The sequence below is a fragment of the Emys orbicularis genome, chromosome 11 (assembly GCF_028017835.1).
Source record: "Emys orbicularis isolate rEmyOrb1 chromosome 11, rEmyOrb1.hap1, whole genome shotgun sequence".
NCBI classification, from domain to species: Eukaryota; Metazoa; Chordata; order Testudines; family Emydidae; genus Emys; species Emys orbicularis.
Genome location: NC_088693.1, coordinates 49,059,034 through 49,069,085, shown reverse-complemented (window position 1 = coordinate 49,069,085; position 10,052 = coordinate 49,059,034). Strand labels below are relative to the sequence as shown.

General features: G+C 45.3%; 1 pseudogene; it reads left to right on the top strand.

Annotated features, from left to right (window-relative positions):
• Positions 1 to 926: 926 nt before the first annotated feature.
• LOC135885801 (DNA (cytosine-5)-methyltransferase 3B-like) lies at positions 927 to 4,032 on the top strand (annotated as a pseudogene).
• Positions 4,033 to 10,052: the final 6,020 nt, after the last annotated feature.

The following is a 10,052-nucleotide window of genomic DNA, read 5'->3' as shown; positions in this document are numbered from 1 at the left end:
CTACTGTACTCATCACTGTAATATCTGAAAGATTTCCAGAGTTAGAAAATAACACAAGGAAACTAATGTCTGTCAAGCAGGGTTTCCTCTTCATTCCTCACTCCAGTCAGAAAAATTGCATGCGTGGCACTAACTCTCTCTCTCTTCTCAAGTAAGTTACTACTATGTATTATTTGTGAGGGCAAGTTCAAAGAAATGCATGTTACATCTGGACCAGGATGTTGCATGTTTGTGGTTTTTTGAACTCCAACAGTAATGAGTGTGATGCTCTATGATTGAAAACGACCATTTGTATCTGTATTGCTACCACCGTTATGCAGTTGTACAGAGGCACTGACTTTCTGATTTGCCGGGGGTGCTTGACCCCCGCTCTTCCCCTATTCCACCCCTTCCCCCCACCTTTTTCTGTCCCTCCTCCACCATTTCCTGCCTTGTTTCTCCCCTGAGCATGCCTTGCCCTCGCTCAGCCTCTTCCTTCCCCTGCTCCTCCCCTTCAGCACCTCCTGCCCGCCACTGAACAGCTGATCCTTGGCGGGCGGGAGGCGCTGGGGGGAGGGAGAGGAGCTGATTGGCAGGGTGCTGATTACCCACTTTTTTCCCCCCTGGATGCTCCAGCCTATGCAATTGCAACAAATTTTATACAAAGTATCATACAAGATGTCAATGGAAAAGTTACAATCTGTCATGTATGATTATCCTGGTTAAATCCATGTATCATCTTTGTAACTGAAGTTATGAATATTGGCTATGTATCTGTATGTCAGATGTCTTGTATGCTTGGGTGACACCCCCCCAGATAGATTTATATCAGGGCTAGACAGCTGTGTGTTGATGGTCCATTAAGGACACTCAGCTCACAATGGGCCATTGAAACTCATCCCTCCCAGTAAGCTTTCTTTGTGGACACCTCAGAAAGAATATGGGCAATGGCTGCTCCTGTGAGTCAGTAAAGCACAAGTAAGGACATGTGACCCTGGACTCCAATTTTCCATACACAGGGGCTGAGGACTTTGTTTGGGACAGTAAACTTCCATACACATGGCAAAGGATATAAAAGATAGTTGAGGCATCTCCATTTTGTCTCTTGCCTGTTCCAGTTCTCTGGACTGTGGATTTACAATTAAAAGGAGTGTCTTGAACTATGGACTGAGGAATTTCCAAAAGATTGAAAGGTCCTCAGAGAGACTTTTACAAGCCAGCAATCTATTCCATCACTGCTACAAACCCGATATAAGGACTTTGCAAACATTTGCATGTATATGATCCATTAACCATTTATAACTCTCTTTTCTTAATAAATCTTTAGTTTACTAAGGATTGGTTGACAGCATGATATTTGGGTAAGACGTGAGATACATATTGACCTGCGGGTAAGTGTTACTGATCCTTTGGGATTTGTAGAATCTCTCAGATGGTGAATTGGGTTTTTAGTAACCTCTCACTATATTAGCCCTGGTCTACATTACGGGGTTAGGTCAAATTTAGCCGCGTTAGGTCAATTTAAAAATGACTGCGTCCACACAACCAACCCCATTCTGTCGACCTAAAAGGCTCTTAAAATCGACTTCTGTACTCCTCCCCGACAAGGGGAGTAGTGCTAAAATCGACTTTGCTGGGTCAAATTTGGGGTAGTGCAGACACAAATAGACGGTATTGGCCTCCGGGAGCTATCCCAGAGTGCTCCATTGTGACTGCTCTGGACAGCACTTTGAACTCCATGCACTAGCCAGGTACACAGGAAAAGCCCCGGGAACTTTTGAATTTCATTTCCTGTTTGGTCAGCATGGCGAACTCAGCAGCACAGGTGACCATGCCGTCCCCCCAGAATCGTAGACCGTAGAATGTTTCTACGCTCCCCCTATCATCTCCGTCCCTGAGGTTATCGCAGATTAGAAGGAGAAAAAAATGCACTCGCAATGACATGTTTTCCGAGCTCATGCAGTTCTCCCGCACTGTTAGGGCACCGCTTAATGCATGGAGGCATTCAGTGGCAGAGGCCAGGAAAGAAGTGAACGCGAAGAGCGGAGGCAGAACGCGATGCTGAGGCTAATGGGGGAGCAAACGGACATGATGAAGCATCTGTTGGAGCTGCAGGAAAGCCAACAAAAGCACAGACCCCTGCTGCATCCACTGTATAACCGCCTACCCTCCTCCCCATGTTCCATAGCCTCCTCACCCAGATGCCCAAGAACACGGGGGGAGGGGAGAGAGGAGGCTCCAGGCACCCAGCCACTTCACTGCAGAGGATGGCCCAAGCAACAGAAGGCTGTCATTCAAACAGTTTGATTTTTAGTGTGGCTACAATAAGCAATGTGGCCTTGTCCTTCCCTCCTCTCTCACCCCACCCAGGCTACCTTGTCTGTTATCTCATTTTTTTTTTAATTAATAAAGAAAGAATGCATGGTTTCAAAACAATAGTTACTTTATTTCGAAGGGGGGAGGGTGGTTGGCTTACAGGGAATTAAAATCAACAAAGGGGGTGGGTTTGCATCAAGGAGAAACACACACAACTGTCACACTGAAGCCTGGCCAGTCATTAAACTGGTTTTCAAAGCCTCTCTGATGTGCAGCACACCTTGCTGTGCTCTTCTAATTGCCCTGGTGTCTGGCTGCTCAAAATCAGACGCCAGGCGATTTGCCTCAACCTCCCACCCTGCCATAAACATCTCCCCCTTACTCTCACAGATATTATGGAGCACACAGCAAGTAGCGATAATAATGGGAATGTTGGTTGCGCTGAGGTCTGACCTAGTCAGTAAACAGTGCCAGCGAGCTTTTAAACGTCCAAAGGCACATTCTACCACCATTCTGCACTTGCTCAGCCTATAGTTGAACTGCTCCTTGCTACTGTCCAGGCCTCATGAGCCATGGGAGCAAGGGGTAGGCGCGACCGCGTGGTGCTGCCGGCTGGGAGAACAGCCTGAGGCAGAAGCCTCCAGCTCGCATGATATTCCAGGCAGGACTGAATCTCCATGAGACGAAACTTAAAGAAGAGAATGACCTGGAGTCTCTGGCTCCCATTCGGTGCTCTAAGAGGAGGATGGCCATGTCTGTCCAGGCGCCCCTGATCAACCTCACTGAGGAGGATTCCAAGGAGTCCTCCCAGAGCAGCAGTACCATGTCTGCCAGCAGCACCCAGGAGGACCAGAACGGATCCCCCAAGCTCGTTGCTGGGAAGCAGGAGAGCAGAGTTGCAGGGGAAGTGGTGGAATACCAGGATGGGAAAGATTTTGGAATTGGGGAGCTCGTGTGGGGGAAGATCAAGGGCTTCTCCTGGTGGCCTACAATCATCGTCTCCTACAGAGTCACATCCAAACATCAGGCAATCTCCGGAATGCGCTGGGTGCAATGCTTTGGGGACGGGAAGTTCTCCGAGGTTTCAGCAGACAAGCTGTTGGGTCTGATGGCTCTTAGGCAGCATTTCAACCACTCCACTTTAGTAAGCTGGTCTCCTATCGATGAGCTGCACACCATGCCCTGGAGGTTGCTAGGAGCTGGGCAGGGAAGACGTTCCCAGAACTCCCGGCCAAGCGGCTAAAGACTAACTTCTGCAACAACAGCAAGGAGCGGGTGGAGGAGGACCAGAGCAGAGAGCAAATGGTTTCTGAAGTCACAAACAACAACAGGAGCCTTGAAGGCAGTTGTTTATCGTGCGGGAGAAAAAACCCAGCCACATTCCACCCGCTGTTTGAGGGGGGCCTTTGCCAGACTTGCAGGGATCGATTCCTGGAGCTCTTCTACATGTACAACGAGGACGGGTACCAGTCCTACTGCACCGTCTGCTGCGAAGGCAAGGAGCTGCTGCTGTGTAGCAATGCCAGCTGCTGAAGGTGCTTCTGTGTCGAATGTTTGGAGGTCCTGGTAGGGCAAGGTACCTCGGCCAATGCAAAAGAGCAAGAGCCCTGGAGCTGTTACATGTGTCAACCACAGAAGTGCTATGGGGTGTTACAGTGCTGACCGGACTGGAATGTACGGCTGCAAGACTTCTTCACCAGCGACAAAGGACAGGAATATGATGCACCTAAAATCTAAAAAGGCCCACACATTTCCCAGAGTCACTACCCTTGATAACAGAACGTCAATGATTGCATTGGCTACTTGGATCACAGCAGCCCCCACAGTAGACTTGCCACAACAGCGGTGGTGACGGTGAGCTGAGCGGGTTCCATGCTTGCCATTGTATGGCGTCTGCATGGGTAACCCAGGAGAAAAGGCGTGAAACGATTGTCTGCCGTTGCTTTCACGGAGGGAGGGGCGACTGACGACATGTACCCAAAACCACCCGTGACAATGTTTTTGCCCCATCAGGCATTGGGAGCTTAACCCAGAATTCCTATGGGCAGTGGAGACTGCAGGAACTGTGGGATAGCTACCCACAGTGCACCGCTCCGTAAGTCGATGCTAGCCATGGTAGTGAGGACGCACTCCACCGACTTAATGAGCTAGTGGGGACATACGCAATTGACTGTATAAAATTGATTTCTAAAAATCGACTTCTATAAAATCAACCTAATTTCATAGTGTAGACATACCCCTAGACCTGTTTGTCTGGATGGGAGCCAAAGGCTGGAATGCCTAAGGGGGACTGTATTTGGCTTCTGTTTAACCAGTGTGGTACTGCAGAAGCTCTGTTGTTACTGGCTTGATGAATCTAATTATAGAATAAACCACCAGATTTTGGGGATTGTCTGCTGTGATTCTTGCAGTCTGCCCTGAGTGTGGCATTCTCAGTGTGGTCCATTCCAGGCACCTGGTCACAATCAGTTCCACAGTCTGGGGCCAGCCCATGGAAAAAAAACCTGTCCCCTGCACAAATAAGCACCATTCTAGTAATAAGCTGTTCCACAATTGGTCCTGAGGAGTATAAATATCAAGAGCAGTCAAGCTTCCAGATGGTGAGGTGTTTAGGCATCTTTGACTCAGATCATTGAGAGTTTTAAAAATAATGCAGTAAATAAACAGTGTTATTCCATACTGAATGTATGTTTTATGCATTCAAGAAAGGAATAGCTGATTCACAGTGATATGTTTATACACAAAAGCAAAGAGAAGGAGCAAAGAGCAGATCCTGGGCCTGGTCTAAAGCCTACTGAAATCAATGGGAGTCTTTCTATCAACAGGCTTTGGATCAGGCTTCTATGTAGGAAAGAATATGGTCTTTTGCACTTCCTTTATATATAAATAAATAACATTGTTTAGAAATAGACTAAATGAATGATAAGACTCAGGTTCAAAAACAATCCTGTTTCTCTTCTGTTTAGGGAGGACGTAAATTGAAATATATTTTAATCGGTCATCAGTGACCAAAACCCCAGAGCATAGTTCCTGAGAGTGTCTCAGTAAATCAAGAGGAATCAAAATCAAATTTAAACTGGCTATTTTGCTTTTACAGTCTAAGAAACTTGTAAAGAACAACGATTTTAACCTCAGGAGGATGTTTCAGGCCTGGTCGCTTGCCAGGAACAGCAACTTCCACAAAGTGTCACTGTTCTCCTATGCTCAAAAATAAATCCTGCATAAAACTGCAAATTCAGTTCTGTTACAGTTTGTAGGGCCAAATTCTCTCTATTATACTGGTGCACACATGCAGTCAGTGGGATTGTACAACTGTAGCTAAGGATCTCTTAGTTTCAGGTGAGTTATGGGATTGTTCTCAGAATCTTATTGTCTTTTGCCTTACCCAGTAATTCAGTATCTCATTGAAAAGCTTTTTGTGTCTCCTATCTATTGTCCTAGCTCTCTCAGAGCTACGACTTTTCTATAGAGTCTTTGAACGCTACAGAATTTTATACAGAAATATATCCATGCTATAATTCTATAGGATATGTTTAAAATTCAAAGGCAGGATATCATTCTCTAGTAAATTCTACAGGTTCTTAGAATAATTTTTCTAGAGCCCTATTACATTTCTATAAACCTTATTTTTCATCCCTACTAAATACAATAGGACTTTCTCATTTGGGGCACCATACAGGATCAGCTCATCAAGGAGCAGGAACATATTTTCCAGGGGCCGACTTACTATATGCACTGAGTCTCGCAACTCTGCTCATCACCATGACCATATTGAGGCATGTTATGTTTCTGATGCCTTGGCATTGGGAGCATCATCATCAACTACTTTAATATTGGGTGCTCCAACATCTTTGTATTGGGCTATGATGGAGTGAGCCCTGCAAGAGCTGCATTGGGCTGGGTGGGCTCGATCAGTTAATTTAGGCCAGAGGCAGCTGGTTGGAGAGAGGCTCACCTGTGCAGGGACAGGTGGGGTCTACAAAGCCAGGTAGCAGGCTACAGACTGGGTGGCTGCTGAGAAAGGGCAGTCACTCCCTGGGAAGATGGAGGAGTGTTTGGGGGCTGCTGGTAAAGGCTGCAGGAAAGCAGGCAGCAGTCATTCCCTGGGGACAGGGAGGTGGATTCTTGGAGTTGGTACACCCAGAGAGAGAAGGGGAACCAGAGAGTAGGAAGCAGTCCAAGGAAGGAGTGTGAGGGCAGAGAGTGTAGAAACTCAGAACTGCTGAGGTCAGGGTCCCTGGATTGGAACCCGGAGTAGAGGATGGGCCTGGGTTCCTCTACCAGCCACTGAGGGCAAGGCATAGACCTGAGGCAATGAATGGGAAGACTACCTAGGACTGCTGATGGACTGTACCCTGGACGGGGGAAATGCTGAATGACACAGAGGGTTAAGTTGTGAAGGAGAGGCTGAGGGTCCTGGAGAGAGAGAGGAGCTGCAGACCAGAGAGAGAAAGAGAGTGATGGCATGCAAACTTCAGAAGGGGGCAACTACCTCAAGAGTTATTCCACAGAATGACCAGGAGGAGGTGCCAGTGCAGGGGTGAGTGGAGCACCCCATGGCATCGGCATAGATGTTCCTGTGTAGGGCTTCTCTGTGTCAGGTGGTCCATCCTTGAGGATGGCTTCAAGTATTTGATGTCTTGACACTGGCTGCTTTGGTGTTAGATGCATAGGTGATGGGCACATCTGTGAATCCCACTGTCTCATTGTTGGGTATGCTGTTATTGGATTCCTCGATGCTAGGAAGTCAGGACTATGTCAGCTGTTTCTGCACCACTTGGTCTTTTACTTCAAGTGACAGTCTCCTGATCACAGAGTCTTTCTGTGCCCCCTCTTAGGAGAAAGGCCTCTCCTACATCTTTTTTTTATGTCTTGCCTGTACTATATCTAGGTAAGGTCGGTCCTCGGATCTGCAGGCTCTCTAAGTCAGCCTCATTGTTATTTGGGAACCTGAAGTCAGTCCCGGATCCTTGTCTCTCAGGGCTCTAGTCACTCCATCTTCTGCAATGTTGCACCTGCATCTTGGTTCCGTTCTGATTCATGAGTTCCTCCAGAGACCTTATCCCTGTAGACTTTGCCACTCTTCTATGATATGGGCTTAGATGAGTGGTATCCAAAAGGCTACAAAAGGCTTTCAAGCAACTATCTGAATTGGACTAACAATTTCAGAAATCGTCTATACTGTTTATAGGCAAGTTCTGTCTATAAACAGATAATACTATGGATAATACTATGGGTACTTTCTGCCCAGAGATTGCAGAGTTTGATCCATTTAAACATACATTCTTGCTACGAGCTTGCAATGATTCTACTACCATAAGATGTTAGCATATTCTACAAAGTCTGAAGGCACTTCTACTGTATGTCTCACAAATGTCTCAGTCATAGAGTTATGATGAGTTCCATCCATAGCTTCATGCAGCTTTACTCTGAGCTTCCCCTTGAGTACATATATTCAATTTGAGAGAGGAATCCTGATTTCATTCTTTGGTGTAATTACAAATTTGGTTGATAAAAGTAACTGCGTGCTTGTAATAATATGCTTAGACTTTTATAAAGCATTTGACTTATTACTGCATGGCATTCATATAAAAGACATCAGGACTATACAAAAGAGCACACATTAAGTGGATTAAGAATTAGCTAACTGTCAGATCTCAAAAATTAGTTGTTAATGGGAAATCATCATCAAATGGTTTCTAGTGGGATTCCATAGGGATCAGAGGTAGGCCTGATGCTATTCAAAATTTTCATCAATGATCTGGAAGTAAAAATAAAATCACTGATGATAAAATTTGTGAATGACACAAAGATTGGCAAAGAGGTAAATATTGATGAGGACAAGGCAATCGTACACAGTGATTGCTTGGGAAGCTGGGCCCATTCAGTTATCTAAGAACAGGGAATTTACCTACAGAATTGGGCTCTGTATCCTGAAAAACAGTGATTCTGAAAAGGATTCAGGGGTCATCGCGGACAAGCAATTGCACATGAGATCCCAGTGCAATCATGTAACAAAAAGGACTAATGTGATCCTTGAATGTACAAACAGGGAATTGTGAGTAGGAGTAGGGAGGTGATTGTACCTCTGTATTCAGCAGTGGTGAAACTGATACTGGAATGCTGCATCCGGTTCTGATGTCCACATTTGTAAAGGATAGTGAAACACTAGAAAGGGTACAGAGAAGAGATACAAAAATCACCCAAGGGCTGGGAAAAATGCCTTACAGAGAGCGACTTAAAGCTCCAAGTCACCTCTCTCAATCTTTTTTTGATAAATTTAATAGGTTGAGCTCTTTAAGTACCTTCACAGGGAAAAAATACTGGGCATCAAAGAGCCCTTTAATTTAGTGGAGAAAGGCATACCAAGAACCAGGGGCAGTCAACTACAAGTTATTGGGCTAAATAAAGAGGTAACTGGATGAAATTAGTGACCTCTCAGATACAGGAGATTGTACTAGATGTTCTAATGGTCCCTTCTGGCCTTAAACTCTGTGACTCTTTTGTTAAGGACGTCTCCTCAGACCTACCTCCTCTGGACCTGGAGTCTGCTTGTCAGTCTCCTGCAGTGGGGGATCCATGCAAAAATGCTCAAAGAGTAACAGTTTTGTATCATAGGAAATATGGTTCTTCAGCATGATTGCCTGCAAGGATCCAAAGTCCCTTCCTCCCTCCCCCCCCCACTATGTCTGAGTCTTACCCTCTGAATCAAGAATCTCTGGTATACTTACACTGTAATTGGAGGGGTGACTGCAGGACATGTAGCCAGACCTGCACTAGCTTTGTTCTAGCTTGAAGCTGTGGCAGCACGGGTGGCAGGCAGCAGTCTGTATATCCCCACCCTGGGACTTGAGAGGCTAGAGCCCATGGTGCTGTGGCTTCACTGCTATTGCTATTCGAGCTGGCTCTGGTATGACTGCAGTGTAGATATACAGGAACTTAGTGGCAGTTGGATCTGTACTACTTATATAGTGGGAGGGAGATGGCAGGGCCATGGCAAGGTGTACACACAGCACTAATGGACACTACTATTTAAAAGTTTCAAGCTCATGCACTAAGTGTGGATCCATGCAGGCAGTCATCTTGAAAAACTATGGTTACTACAGTAAAGGTTCATTTAAAATGTTCATAGTATCAAAACACTCCTGTGTTTCCAGTTAAGGTTGATGCCATTTAGAAACTGTATAATAGTAGTATCTAAATTTTGGCAACAATTCACTAATTTGAATATACAAAAATTTAAACACATGCTATATTTTCTTGGTATGCCATCAATACATATTGCCTATAGCAATGTATAATTCATGCTCTTCTCATACTGAGGCCCATTGGGATTACTGTATTTGAGTTTATTAACATGTATTAAAAAACCACAATAATGCATTATTTTGAAAAGATAATCTAAATTGTTTCATTTAGTCAGTCATCTGCAACTCTTTATTGGATTTTCTTAAGGCAGTGGTTCCCAAATGGGTTCGTGAACCCCTGGGGGTTCGCAAAATGTTACAGGGGGTTCTTGGGGAAAAAATTCCCTAATGGTGGACAGAGCTGACCCTAGGGACCCCATGCAGCATGGGGCCAGCAGCTAAGCAGATCAAAGCAAGCATATCTATCACACTGAGGAGATTTAAACTTCAAGACTCCTTATAAGAAATGGAAAGGGAGGTGGATATTTTTTGCTGTTTTTAAAATTAAATAGGCAACTAGTATCGTTTTTAAAATTATTATGATGAACAAGTTTAAGCTTTGTTGTAACG